A 14,633-nucleotide genomic window follows, 5' to 3' on the forward strand; every position below is an offset into this window, starting at 1 on the left:
TGAATATATGGGACTGTATCCAATAAAAATTTCTTCATATCATAACAAAAAATGGAAGAAAGTCTTCAAACTATTCAACAGATAAAGGATTAATACTCAAAAAATAGAACTCAAAAAATAAATAAAACAAATAATCAAATCAATAACTAGGCAAGTGGACTGAGAAGTTTTCAGGGGGAAAAATGCAAATGGTTAATAAAGACAAGAAAAACTTTCAACATCCTAACCTGTAAAGGAAAATGCAAATTAAAACTACACCAAGATTCCATCTCACTTGGGTCAAAATATCATTCATCAAGGAAACAATCAACTGTAAATGGATGTGGGGGGAATACAGCCCTCATACATTGCCAGTAAGAATGTAAACTAGAATAATCACTATAGAAATCAGAACTGAGGGTACTCAAGAAATTAAAAATTAACTTACCTTATGACCCTATCATACACTCGAGCATATATATATGAAGGAAAGCAAATCAATTTATAAGTAAATGCCTGCATAAAAAAATGGAAATCCCCCCAAAAAAGAAAGAAAAATATTTGCATATTCATGTTTACTGTAGCTCTGTTCACAATAACCAAGCTGAACACAACCAAGGTACCCAACAACTGGTGAATGAAAAAAAAATACAGTATATAAATACACCATGAAATATTAGTCAGCCATATAAAATAATGGGATCATGTCATTTACAGAAAAACATATATCTGGAGATCATCATGTTGAGAGAGGTAGGTCAAATTGAAAAAGCCTCAAATTCAAAATGCCTCATGACTTGATTTATGGGGTTTGACTTGATTTATTTATGGGGCAAAGAACTAAAATAACAATGATGGTGATAATAGTATTTGTAATGGGACATGAATTAAAGAGGGATTGTTAAGGAGGAGATTAGTGAGAGAAGGGGGAGGGTATTGAGAGTTAAAGAGGATAGAAGAGAGAGAGAGAGAGAGAGAGAGAGAGAGAGAGAGAGAGAGAGAGAGAGAGAGAGAGAGAGAGAGAGTGTTTGTGTGTGACTATAGTATAATAAAAGCCACCAAATGCTGTTTGAAAAAGGATGGAAAGAGGGTGGATGTGTTCAAAGTGCACTGAGTACACGTATGGAAATAACATATAAAACCTCTTCATATTACAAATGTATGTGAACTCAGAAAGAAAAAAGAAGAACCTAGCTTGGGTGCAGTGACTCAACACCAGTCATCAATTACTAAGGAAGCCATTCAAGGTTAGCCCAAGGCAAAATCATGAAACCCTAGCCTAAACATTACTAAAGAAAGTGGTAAAGCACCTATCTAGCTAGACAACGACACTGGGTTCAAACCCCAGCACCCCCAAAAAGAAAAACAAAAACTAGATCATTAGTTGTGCAGAAAAACTTAGACAAAAATCAACTATTTTATTGATCCATGTCAATCTAACTATTAGCTTGTTGGAAAGATCTGTATACTTAATTTGTCATTGGTATGATTCAGACAGTGGAATTCTAATTGACCCTTTTCTTTTATCTCCCTTCTATCTATTAACTGGTCAAGTTTCCCTATCCTTAGCCCACATTTAAAGTCTGACCTCAGCATTAATTGCACTTAAATATGGGCTTCTGAAGAGTACATCACTAGAGAGGGGCTGGTGTCCTGATGAACCCCAGAAATAGCTCCATGGAAATAGCATACACATTCCACCATGTATAGGAGCTAGTCCTAAGAGCTGACAATAGTAGGTTTAACAAAATATCAGTTTGCCGTGGCAGTGGCAGATGGCAGAAAGAAACAAGTTCCTAGTGTTTACTCTACATAATGCCTCACACACAGTGAAAGGAGATACTAGTTTACAAGCATTGCTCCATGAAGCCTACAAAATTAACTTGTGTAAAATTCCCTATAGCACATAAAAAATAAGAAAGCCTATTAATGCTTTTACCTAAATTTATCTCAGTGTTAGTTAAGTAACTTCATTCACTGCAATGGTCATATGTAATGTTGATTTATGATTTTCAGTAACATATTTAAAGCTCTGCATTCTGAGACTTTATGCCTTACAAGTTGGGGCCACAACTTCTTTCTAGACCTCTGTAATTTTGTTCCTCACCTTAAAGCACACATATATGAGATAGACCCAGGCTCTAATCCCACACCAGTGCTATGAATTCTGTGATTGTCCCAAAGTTACCAGCTCAGCCCTAGACTCAGCTTCCTTGCATGTAAAACTATCATTGTACAACTTTCCCAACATTGTTATAATAATAATACAAATGTAATTATGCCAGCATCATGCCTGGCATGCAGGAGCATTTGGTAAATGGCAGCTATTATTATCAGTAGTGTTGACAATACTGCTCTACTTTGTCTATGCCTCTGCTTAGCTGCATCTGTCAAACTGGAAAGTTTTCTTTTAGATGATCTTTAAGATAGATGGATAGATAGATCTACTCTTGAGTCACAGCTTAGTAAGAAACTTATAACCTATGTAATCTCCCAGTTCAAGAAGGTAAGTTAACCAACAGAAGTTGCCAGTCTTAAAGAGAGCAGATGGCGGGCTTTTATGTCTCTTAATTGTACATTGGTCTGCTTATTAAGCAAAGCAAGAGAATTATACAAACATTTACTCCAAGTGACCCTTGCCAAGCTTACCAGAGGGAACACAGTATAGCCTCAGCTCTTTGTTCTTTACTCCAACTGGCACTGGGCACCCAACAGAGCTACCTAGTAGGCTGGCACATGGAAAAACAACTGGACCAATTTGTTTCATCGGCAAATAATTGCTAAGGAAGCTGTCCTTAGTAAGCTGCTAAGTAAGCTGATCTTAGTAAGGCTAATGTAGAATGGCACATGGCATGGAGAATGGGGCAAATGAGTTCATAGTGACTCTTCAACTCATCAGTTAGGCAAATAGCCTAATATCTTGTGAAACATGACATTGGGTTGTAAAGTAAAAGCTTTGTTAACATTTGTTCATGTTTTCTCATTTTAGGCCCTGATTCACTAGGCTACTCTGAGCCTGATGTCTCCATGATGATCCCTTTTGCCCTTCCTTGCTTCCTTACTTTGGTGCTTCAAGACAAATATTAAATAAACTCTCAACATACCTGGTGGCTATCTCTTAGCTGCACAAATGCCCAATTTTAGTATATGTTACACATAGCAAGGGGTGAAGGCTACAGAAGAACTAGAGATAGGTTTTACTAGGCTTCTTGTTGTGAGAGGTAAAGAGTAGTACAAAGCAGTCATAGGTCTTATATCCCTCCTAAAAACCATCTCGACAGGGACCAGGAGTTTGGCCTAGTGGTAGAGTGCTTGCCTAGCATGCATGAAGACCCAGGTTCGATTCCTTGGTACCACACACATAGAAAAAAGCTGGAAATGGTGCTGTGGCTCAAATAGTAGAGCTCTAGCCTTCAGGAAAAAAAAAAAGCCCAAGGACAGTGCTCAGGTCCTGAGTTCAAGCCCCAGGACTGGCAAAATAATAAAAATTAAAAAAAAACCCATCTCTACAGCCACTCACAGTACAGGTCTGGGGTCAGTCAAATTGGAAAGGCCTTGTTTAAAGTGAAGAAACACCTGCCCCCAGAAGCTTAAGTAACAAGCTTCCATCTTCACATAACTGTAACTTGGCTTTTGATCTCTTTACTTCTCAAATACCAGGATCCAGAAGCAAAAAGACCACAGTTATCAATGAAAAGGCATTCTAAACATTAATAAGGGGGAAAAGTAGAATCTACACATTGCTTTTCACAGCACACATATATAGGAAATGGTGGTGCTGGCAGGTGTGGAATGCACTCCCCTGCCACTCTCAGGTGTAGGCCCACCTGCCAGCTCCTGCTGTTCCCTCCTCTCCTGCTCCTCCATTCTACCTCTTCCAGAACCTAAACCCCAGATTCCTCCCTCGGTCCAGCCAATCTCTCCTCATTGCTCTCCCAGCCACCTGATCCTCTCACCCTCTTCCCAGAGTGTCCAAATAACAGCTCACTAAAAGCAGTAACAATGGTTTGGTCATTGGTGCCTAGGTCCACATAGTGCTATTATTTATGACAGTTATAAGGTAACACAGAGTGGAGGAAAGAGAGGATGCTGATGCTCAGTGCCATGGACCAGCAAGGGTGTGACACAGTGGCGATGCAAAGTCGTTTTCAGTCATACTAGGCTGGGAATGGCTAAGGGAAACATATTTTGTTTTCTAGTAACTTAAAATGCATGGCTGTTCTGTTCACTCATTAGGTCACCATTTCATAATGCTTGCTATCAAAACAAAAAAATTTTAGTGATAGCTATCTCAGAACTCTGTCATTACATGGGATTTTTCAGAAGTTTGAATTACTTGATATTCAGTTTATAAGACTGTTAATTTGGCAAAGAGGATATGTCAGATTCTCTGCATATGCAATTCAACATGCAGAAGTTTTGTTATTATCATCATTGTTACTGTTGTTTTAGTGGTACTGGAGTGTGAACTCTGGGCTTTGCCCTTACTAGGCAGGCGCTCTACCACTTGAGCCACACTTCTAGCATTTTTTGCTTTAGTTACTTTTCTAGATAAGAGTCTCACATTTTTACTCAGAGCAAGCCCTCCTACCAATGGCTTCTAGTGAAGCTGGGATCATAGATGTGAACTACCACATGTAGCCTTTTTCTTTCTTTCATTCTTTTCCTTTCTTTTTTTTTTTTTTTCTTTTTATAGGTCATGAGGATGGAACTCTGCTTGGGCACTGTCCCTGAGCTCTTCAGCTCAAGGCTACCACCCTATCCCTGAGCCTGGACGTTGTCCCTGAGCTCTTCCGTCAAGGCTACAGCCCTACCCTTGAGCCAAGCCCCACTTCCCATTTTCTAGAGGTTAATTGGAGATAAGAGTCTCAGGTCCTTTTGTGCCTGGGCCGGCTTTGAACCTTGATCTTCAGATCTCAGCATTCTGAGTAGCTAGGATTACAGGCGTGAGCTGCCACACATGGGGCTTTAGCCTATTTCTAGAGATACGGATCTCACTAACTTTTTCCATTTTTCTCCTTTCTTCCTTTCTTTTTTTCTCCCCGTGGGCCGGCCTCTAACCTCAATCTCCTGAATCTTGCTTCCTATGTAGCTTGGGTTATAGTTATAAGTCTCGGAAGTTTTGTGGGGTTTTTGTTTAAGATTTTAACTTAAATATTTTTCACATTTGGGATCAAAGCATCCCTAAAGCCTAAAATCATTTCCTCAGACCCTTCTTAACACTTTGGAATGATGATACAAACAAGATTAAATAAATGCTGTCTCCTCCCTATTATCCACTCAACAAACATTGTGAAGCCACTACAATGCAAGCCATGCAATGCTCTAGACTTCATGGAGATAAAAGTGAGTAGTTGCAGAACCTGCCTTCAAGAAGACTCATTTATATATCCCATGTGACAAATGGCTACAGGAAAAGGGGGTGGGTATAAAGCATCACAGAAGGACACAGAATAAGCACTCTGGGCTCAGGAGGAAAGATGGACATCAACGAGGGACCCACAGACAGGTCCAGAGTGATGAGTGTTGCCAATCAGTGACTAGCAATTTCACCAGAGAGTAGCACTGCAGTGTTGTGTGCCTCTCTGGGAAGATAAATCTCCTGGAACTCACGGGTCCTGTCTGTTGTTAGGGTTCCTAGGGATAACTGCTCTCCAGCCACCGCTTCCAATCACCACAATGAAAATGAAAGAGGGAAAAAAAAAAAGAAAAAAAAACAAGCATGAAGACTTAGCTCTTGAATTACAATGAAATTAGTAAGAGCACTGCAATACAAGTTTAATTCGCTCAGCTAAGCCTGATGCCCTTTGTATCTGATAGTGATAATCCCATAGCAACTGGAAAACACACTTATCTTATTAACGAGACTGGAATTATTTTAATTAGGTATCTCCACATGCACCAACTGTTAGAAATCAGACTGTTTTGAAACAGTTGTTAATGACTTAACACGGCAAACGTTCTCTCAATTTCAGGCAGAAATCTATGTCAGAGACAGATGGGGAAGAGCCTGGCCCTGCTGTGTAACAGAGGAGCAGCTTTGTGGGCCTGGAGAAGAGTTTTCCACTGGGACCCAGCAAAGCAATCCCACAGACACCCAGAAAGACAATCATAAACTTTGGTAACATCTGCTACATTAAAAGTTTGAAACCTGGCACTAGTATCCATCCAATTAAATGGCGAAATACTTTTTCTTCAGACACGAATGTGTAAATTTCAATGTCTCTTAACACTCAATAAGAACATCAGAAGTCCAAGGTATGGCCTCAGTCTCCTAGTTGACCTTGGTGCATTTAAATGCACTCATAGATCCGCTCCAAGAACTGGAACTCAAATGTAATTCCAGCCTGTGTTTCCATTGTTGTGAAAGTACGTTGTATAAGGTTTATTATTTATTTATGAAATGCTTTAAAACTTTGAGGTGGCACGGGGGTTCGCGCCGGGGAGGTGGGCTTCTGGGGCACAGGCCCCGGAAACCCCAAAGCTTGACACTTGCCGGTCCTGCCTGCCGCCCCATCCTGGTCCCAGCCCACGGCGTACGCAGTACAGCAACTTGGTGCGGTTCATGGGAGGCTGCGTGCGCCGCGCGGGGTTGTGTAACCGGGACGGGCTCGCGTTGTTCTCATCTGTGCAGTAGGTATGATGTTCTTCCATCCGCCGATGTTATGTTTTGATACCCACCGTGGCTATCACTCAGTTTCGGCTATTTAATGTTTGTACCTGCTTAGCAACAGTATTCTCATTCCTAGAGATTAATATGCATGTCTGGCAGAGGAAGAAAATTAAGTGGAGACCAAATAATGTTGCCAACTACAGTTCATTATTCTTCTGTTCCAAAGCAGGTGTGGAGGAGTGGACTTCCTGGGATGAAGATGCACCCACAAGTGTAAACAGTGAAGGAGGCAATGGCAACATGGCATCACAACAAAATGCTTTGGAACAACTGGAACCTGGCTATTTTAAGGACATGACACCAACTATAAGGAAAACTCAGAAAACTGCTATTAAAAAGAGAGCTCCGTTAAATTTTGGCATCCCAGATGGTAGCACAGGTTTCTTCAGTACACTAGCAGCTACACAAGATATGCCTTTTATTCATCAGTCGTCTGATTTAGGTGACTAAGACCCTTGGCAAGAAAATACTAATGCTTGGGAGGAGGAAGAAGATGCAGCCTGGCAAGCAGAAGTTCTGAGGCAGCAGAAAATAGCAGACAGAGAAAAGAGAACAGCAGAACAACAAAGGAAGAAAATGGAAAAGGAAGCACAGAGGCTAATGAAGAAAGAATAGAACAAAATTGGTGTGAAACTTTCACAACAAATACTCGTCAGATATCAGAGTGCCAGTAGGAGAAGTCTGAGCTCCACAACCCATGCAACATTTGTATGGATTTATGAGTATTTATGGAATACAAATACACTGCTTGATTTTAACCAGGCCATTCAGGAAACCAAGATTTTCCCAAAGTACTTGGAACTCTTGGTGACTGAGACTCAAAAGGACAGAAAAGATGTATGCAAATGTTTTCTTCAATATTTTCCAGACATATGACAATTGTTTCCTGTAGAAAAATTATTACAAATGGAATATACCAGTACCTCTTATGCTAGTATTTCTAGCTAAATAAATGGGTATAAATAATTTTACAGTGAAAAAGAACTCTTTGTCTATTATGTTTTCCTTCAATGTGTATAATTATAAAATAAATAATCCTAATATTTTTTGTTTCCATGATCACCTGACCTAAATTAGACAGGCTTTAGGCAGGGTTTTTACTTCCTTATTTTTGCTGTAAGAAGCTGATGTTGGCATACGTTTTCTCTAGTGAGAATGGTTATTGTTTTATGTATCATTAAGGGATTTGATGATTTGGGTTTTTAAGATGACATTAAATGCAATAATTTTATTTATCAAGTATTTTTGCATCATTTTCCTTTCAATGATGTGATGTGATACATATTGGTAATTTACATTGCATGTATTAACACTGAAAATCAACAACAATAACGAAACAAAACGTTGAAAGGGCTAATTCCCAATTTACAGGTTAATTTGGTACTCTAGGAGACCAGTGCTCTAGGAATCCTGACCTGACCTATGTTCAAGAAGTATTTGACCAGTCTGAAGCAAGACAGATATCTGAAAAGATAATCAGAAGTAAAGCTGTGGTTCAAAGTGATAGAATGCTAGCCTTGAGCCAAAAGAGCTCAGGGACAGCACTTAAGCCCCGAGTTCAAGCTCTACAACCAACAAAAAGAAAAAGGTAAAAGAAACCTTTTCCTAGCATGCCAGACTAGTCTGTGTGTTTCAGGAATGTGGAAACAACTGTTACTTACACCACACACACACACACTCACACACACTCACACAAAATGTCTTATACAAGGTTTAGGTGTTTGGGTAAGACAGTCCTGTTGATTATAAGGCTGGGGCTCAAGGAAGGTGTATCTTAGTAATCTATTAATCCAATTAAATGGATTAATTGCCTTACTGATTAAATTTTTCAGAGCTCTACTATAACCTTACAGGAAAGAAAAATATTACAGTTCTTATATACATAAACATCTGCAGTCTGGGCATTTGGGCAGACTTTGTAACATATATATAATGAATAGCAGGACAGAGTTGCTCTAGGAACAAATTCTTATCTTCTCCATTCTTGTAGTTCTCACATGCCCAGTTACTTGTATTGGTGTTCCAAGGACATTCTATTGGTCACTATGCCAAGTACACACACCAAGACACTAAACACAGACTCGTCTGCCACAGAGTCAACACCACAGAACCATTTATCACAGAGTCAACATGCCCTATGAGGCATACTAGGGAAAGGAAAGGTAAGGCCACTCAGTGTCAGTTAACTCTTATAGAGATATAGTTGGGTATGTGAATAGTATTCTAGAAGAGACATCCATGAAATCTCAGCAACTTCCCTGATGCTTTAATAATCTCTACTTGAAGTACATCATGGTAAGAAGTACTGGTTGTAAACACATTTTTATAGAGTAAACTTACTAAGATGATAGGAGCCATACTTTCTAAAAGTTGCAAAGAATTAAAAAAAATAATAAAGAAAAGCTTCTAAAATATAAGGCAAAGACATAGCTTTCCAGTTCAATAGGTTGTTTTAGTTCCTCAAAGACAAGGAGATTGAGTCAAATGTCTTCTAATATTTGTCCCATCTACAAGATTTCATGCATCTCAGAGTAATGGTTTACTTCTTCACACATACCATCAACAGACACTCTGAGGGCCAAGTCCCACCTTTTATTTTATGTTATTATTATCCTTAAGTAGTGTAAAAGGGGTTTCGATTCAAAGTCAGTTTGTGAATACACTGCATCTTAATTGGTGTGACCCTTTTATCATTCTCTTCATCTCTCCCAATCCCATTATCCTCTCAATTTACCTAGTTCTATTTTCACATTGAATATAGCATTATAACTACATTTGCCCACCTTTCCCTTCTCCGTTCCTCTGCCCCAACTTTTTTTTTTTTTCCCAGTTCTGGGCTTGAGCTCAGGGCCTAAGCACTGTCCTTGGACTTTCTCAAGGCTAGAGCTCTACCACGTGAGCCTCAGCACCACTTCCGGATTTTTCCTATGTATGTGGTACCAAGGAACTGAACCTGGGTCTTCATGCATGCTAGGCAAGCACTCTACCACTAGGCCAAACTTCCGACCCCTCAACTTTTATTCTAAAGCTCAATCTCAATCTTAGAGCAAGGCTTTTCTACATCTGTCCTACATTGACCAAAGGGCATGAACCCATGTTGGAAAGAAGCCTACAATTATAATAGGCGCTTCAAGTAAATCTGGAACTTCCACTTCAGACTCTGAGAGCTGGTCCTCACGTGCAGCAGGTGGTGTCCTTACATAAGGTCACCAAAGACCCGGGCAAGAGAATTTCTGCACAGAATTTCTTCAGATCCTGCTTCATTATTCGGTAAACTTGAAGCTGGATCCTTCCTGAGCTACTGCAGCAGACAGGAATCAGCTTTAAGCTTCTATCTGCAATTTATGATTTTTACCCTGGCTTCTGCAGCCTCCATCCAACATTCTACAACATCTAGTCAGGACAAGAAAAATAACAATTACTTAATTATATATAGTTATAACTTAAAAGTACTAAGGAGGCCATTCGAATAATCAAGTCAACTGTTTACTCTGTCTTGTATGACTCAAGGGCTGAAAATAGTGAACCTTTCAGAATCACAGAAACTCAGTGTTGGAATCTTCCATCTTAGCCTCTTATCAAGTGCCTAAATCACACCATCAGCTGCTCTGCAGCACACAGCTGGGCACACTTTGTAACAGAAACTCACTCTTTCCAGAGGCAGAGCAGGACCCCTGGAGACCCCTGGAGACAGCCCCGCCCCCAGAATAAGCAAGCAAGCCATTTCTGCCACAGGTCCTCAAAGCACTACATATGCCACATACATACATATATCTATATATGCCACACAAAAAAATTACCCCTAGCAATTTACCTTTCCAATTTACCTTTAGGGCAATGCAGCACAAGACTAAGTGCTCTTCCATGCAGCAATCCTTCAAATAATTGAGAAAGTTATTATAGGCACTTTCCTACTACTAAACAGCCATTTTCCTCTGCCGTCCCTCATTTGAAAGAATTTAAAAGCTACCCCTCTTATCCACATTGCTGGCCTTCATGGCCAGTTTATCTACATACATCTTAAAGTTGTTTACACTGTATCACAAACATGTCAAGTAAAATATGAATCAAAACCAGTTATAAACACTAATAAATGTTTCATTGTGAGAGGGAATACACATAGACTAGAGTAGTTTGAAAGAAGAATCCTAGCACATAAATCCTAGCACAATTGAAGATGCCTGAGGATCAGAACCTCTCTGCCAAGTTTGGAAAGTATCTGCTGGCTCCTAAGACCCAGAACTGCTTAGTGTGACTACTAGTGTGACTCTTAATATGAACCAGTTTAGCCTTCTAAGTAATGTCCCTCGAAATATGTGAGATCGACACTCTACCTCCCAGGTATGCTACCTGCATTACAATTCTTTGCTGGATAGGAGTATTCCCTTCCCTTTTTGCACTTGACACTTCTCCTTTAGTGCCAGATCTGCTCTCAGTTACTTTGATACTCTTCTGCTCATTTCACAGTTTTAGCATGATGATGAAATGATGATGCTATATAACAAAATAGGTTTGTCAGGGCTACAAATAGACAGGAATGCAAAATAGAGTTGTGAGCAAATGCTCTCAATTTACAACACTTGGCCTAAGCCTCCGGTGACCAATGGTTAAAAAAAAAATTGCTGTTCAGCTGACATCCCTGGTAGCTGTAAGCACCTCAGGCAGACCTTTGATGAAGGGTTCAGGCACAGACATGCTCTACCTCTCCTTCAAAATCACACTGTTTCTAGTCACTTGATGTATTATAGGAAATAATGCAAACTGGCCTTACTTTCATGGAGTACCAAGTAACAAAGGTTTCAATGCTCCAATTAACTCTGGTACTTACGCTAATCCCAGAAGCAGCCTGGAAGGCAGCCATGGGGGTTAAGGAAAATCAGTTTCATTACAGGAAAACTTATTTAAAATTCATAATTCAGTAGAAATATCACATATTTCTAGCAACCTGTTGAAATAATCTAGAATGCCAAAGAAACAAGCCTTTTACTTTCAGGAGGGAGGAAAGGGGGACTGGGAAATGTGCCTATAGCCAGAGCTTGAATTCAGTGCTTTGCTCCCATTCAGCTTGCTTATTCACAGTTGACCATTTGAATCACACCTCTAGCCTGGTATTTTGCTGTTTACTTGGATGAAGTCTCAAAACCTTTTCTGCCTGGATTGGTTTTAAACCATGATCCTATAGGTTTCTGACTCCCAAATAGCTAAGATTACAGGCATGAACCATCAGTGCCCAGCAAATGTTTTAATTAAGACTAAGTCTTTAAAGAAAAAGTGAGCAAACGCTCCCACCATTGCTATAAGCTATGGTCTGAGTCATTAAATGATGATGTATGAAAAAAATGAAAGATCACTTCCCTCAGGTTCTCCAGAAGCAAAGAACGATGACAGCCAAATGACGTTAAACTCAGATGAGTGGTGGAAAGTTATGTTTTCTTTAAGCCTTTGACAAGGTACTATAAACAATGAGAAGAAACTACTGACTAATTCAAAGTTAGAAACAATTCTCTATTTAATTCACTATGAAACCTAGACACCTGTCAAAGCTTAAATGAGCTTAAACATTCTTATTTTCATCTATTTCTGCCAATCATTGCTGTGTCATATCATCAGGTACTTTTATGTGTTGTGCATCTGAAAGGAGCCTCCATTGCTCCAAATAAAATGAGTACACAAGAAAAACAAGGCTGTCCCCTGGCCTGCTCTCTTGGGCTGGAATTCACACCAGGAAATGACCTTTCAGAAACAAACACCCTGCACAGATGCAGCCTGGTTCTCCAGAGAGCAACTGTAAATCTGAACTTGATCAGACTGCAACTGGGGAGTGTGTGCAGGAAGGGATATTGGAAACATCTGGAAGCTCACTGTAGCCCTCTAAAATAATGCAAGGTGATGAGGAGTGTGGGGACAGCCCACACTTGAGAGGGATGGTTCTTGTCAGACTGACATAGACCAGAATTGAGGAGTTGGTTCTTAGCTGACAACACAGCAGAGATGGCCTACGGTAAAAAAAACTCATTGTACCTGAGACAAGTGATCCAGAGGCATAGCATGTGTGTCTGTGATAAAGGCCAGTGTGGATAGCCAAGAAGGAGCAGCAGGAACCATCATCTCAGATTCATGCTTGTCCCTCCAAGCATTTACACTGGTAGACAAAGAAGGGGAGGAACTACAGAAAACAATACTGGAATGCAAGCCAGATCCCAAGGAAGCAGAAGTGACTTTGCAATAGTCTTATCACCAAAAAAAAACGGGGGTGGGATGCTGCTAATTGTCCACTAAACTCAGTCTGTTTAGTTTGATTTCCAATTCTGGATAGAAACTTTTAAAAAAATCTTCCTTTGAAACAAATGGAAGTCGAAAGAACAATATTTATGACTCTTAAAAAACACATTATCAAGTTGAATAGACATGATCAATATACTTTTAATATTTTAATCACATAATTTGTGAGATTATGGAAAAAAACAGTAACCAAAAACTGTATTCTAATAAAATATCTGAGGCAAGGTCTCACAATCTAATTCACAAGCTTAATTAAACTTGGCCCAATATGAACACCGCCAGATGGATTGAAAAGTGGCTCTGAGATCACATAGGAAAAAGATCAAGGAAAATATGTCAATGAGAGGAGTGTCTGTAGCATGTGCCAGGTTAGTACCAGGTCTCAGCTTAATTAACATAATCCTTAAATGACAGAAAATAATAGTAAGATAATACCACATGAATAAAAGTCTCATGAGATGAATAAAAGAAAGTTTAAATAAGAAATAGTTATAGAAAACTAAAGCCTATGCTTTGGAGACATGCAGGTAAGCAATTACAATTTTTATTTTAAAAAATCTTTCTGACAGATTTAAGGAAATGATTTAACATTTTATTAAGTTAGCATGAAACACAATTTCAATGTGACTTATAATTATGATGAGATCATATTTGGAAATTAACAGGAAGAAGTAAAAATGTACTTATAATAGACCACCAAAAGGCAAACATAATTTGAAACCACCGTTAGAGACATGATAACAAGAGTATACTGTTTCCCAGTTTCCAAAAGCATATTATCCCTGGGGCCCTCACGACAGCCTATGGGGCAAACTAAGTTCCATAAAAAACTAAGCTAAGCTTAGAAGAAGGGCACATGTGTCCTTCCAGGGCCACACAACTGAGACATATAACTGTGACAACCCACTAACTTCTGTTCCAGTGGGGAAAAGGAGTCACATCACTGGAGAAAAGCTAGTGCTAGTACAGTTGTGCATGTTCCTGCAGAGTACCACCAGATACTTCAGCTTCCTCAAATCTGAGCAAAATCCAAATTTGGGCAAAATCCAAATAATGATGCCATTTATTAAAGGGCCAAGTAAATTTTGTAACTTTCTAAAAAAAACTAAATATATATTTTCCACTTTTTGCAAATTTCAGTTTAAAAAAATTAAGCATGTCTATCTCTACAAAAGGCATAGAACCTGGGAGCAGTAGTTCATGCCTATAACCCTAACTACTCAGGAGGCAAAGGCAAAGAGGATCACAGTTTGAGGCCAGTTAAGGTAAAACGTTAATGAGATCTCATCTGAACAAATAATCCCAGAACAATGGTAAACACTTATCATCCAAGCTATGGGGAGGTGTAGGTAGGAGGACCATGGTTGGAAGCCCAGTCCTGGCAAAAGAAAAAAGAAAAGAAAAGAAAAAATTCTACCTGAAAAATAAATAAAGCAAAAAAAAAAAAAAGGCTGGAGGTGTGGCTCAAGAGGTAGAGTAAGTATAAGTATGATGTCCTGAGTTCAACTCCCAGTATTGCTTTTCTTCTCCTCCTCTTCCTCCTCCTCCTCCTTCCTCTCCCTCTTCCCCCCCCCCCCCGCCCCTCCTCCTCCTCCTCCTCCTCCTCCTTCTTCTTCTTCTTCTATCATGGGCCTGGGCACTGTCCTTGAGCTCTTCCACTCAAGGCTAGAGCTCTACCTCTTGAACCACAGTGCCACGT

The 14,633-nt window shown here is 39.6% G+C and overlaps 1 protein-coding gene and 1 pseudogene across 2 annotated transcripts in view; one reads left to right on the top strand and one right to left on the bottom strand.

The window, feature by feature from the left end:
* Nucleotides 1–14,633, bottom strand: part of Ttc28 (tetratricopeptide repeat domain 28) — a 464,455-nt gene that overhangs the window by 291,528 nt on the left and 158,294 nt on the right. The gene's annotated exons all lie outside the window — the stretch shown is intronic.
* LOC150045173 (receptor-binding cancer antigen expressed on SiSo cells pseudogene) lies at nt 6,632–7,528 on the top strand (annotated as a pseudogene).

This window comes from Megascapheus bottae, chromosome 28, assembly GCF_031878675.1.
Source record: "Megascapheus bottae isolate mThoBot1 chromosome 28, mThoBot2.hap1, whole genome shotgun sequence".
Classification (NCBI taxonomy): domain Eukaryota; kingdom Metazoa; phylum Chordata; class Mammalia; order Rodentia; family Geomyidae; genus Megascapheus; species Megascapheus bottae.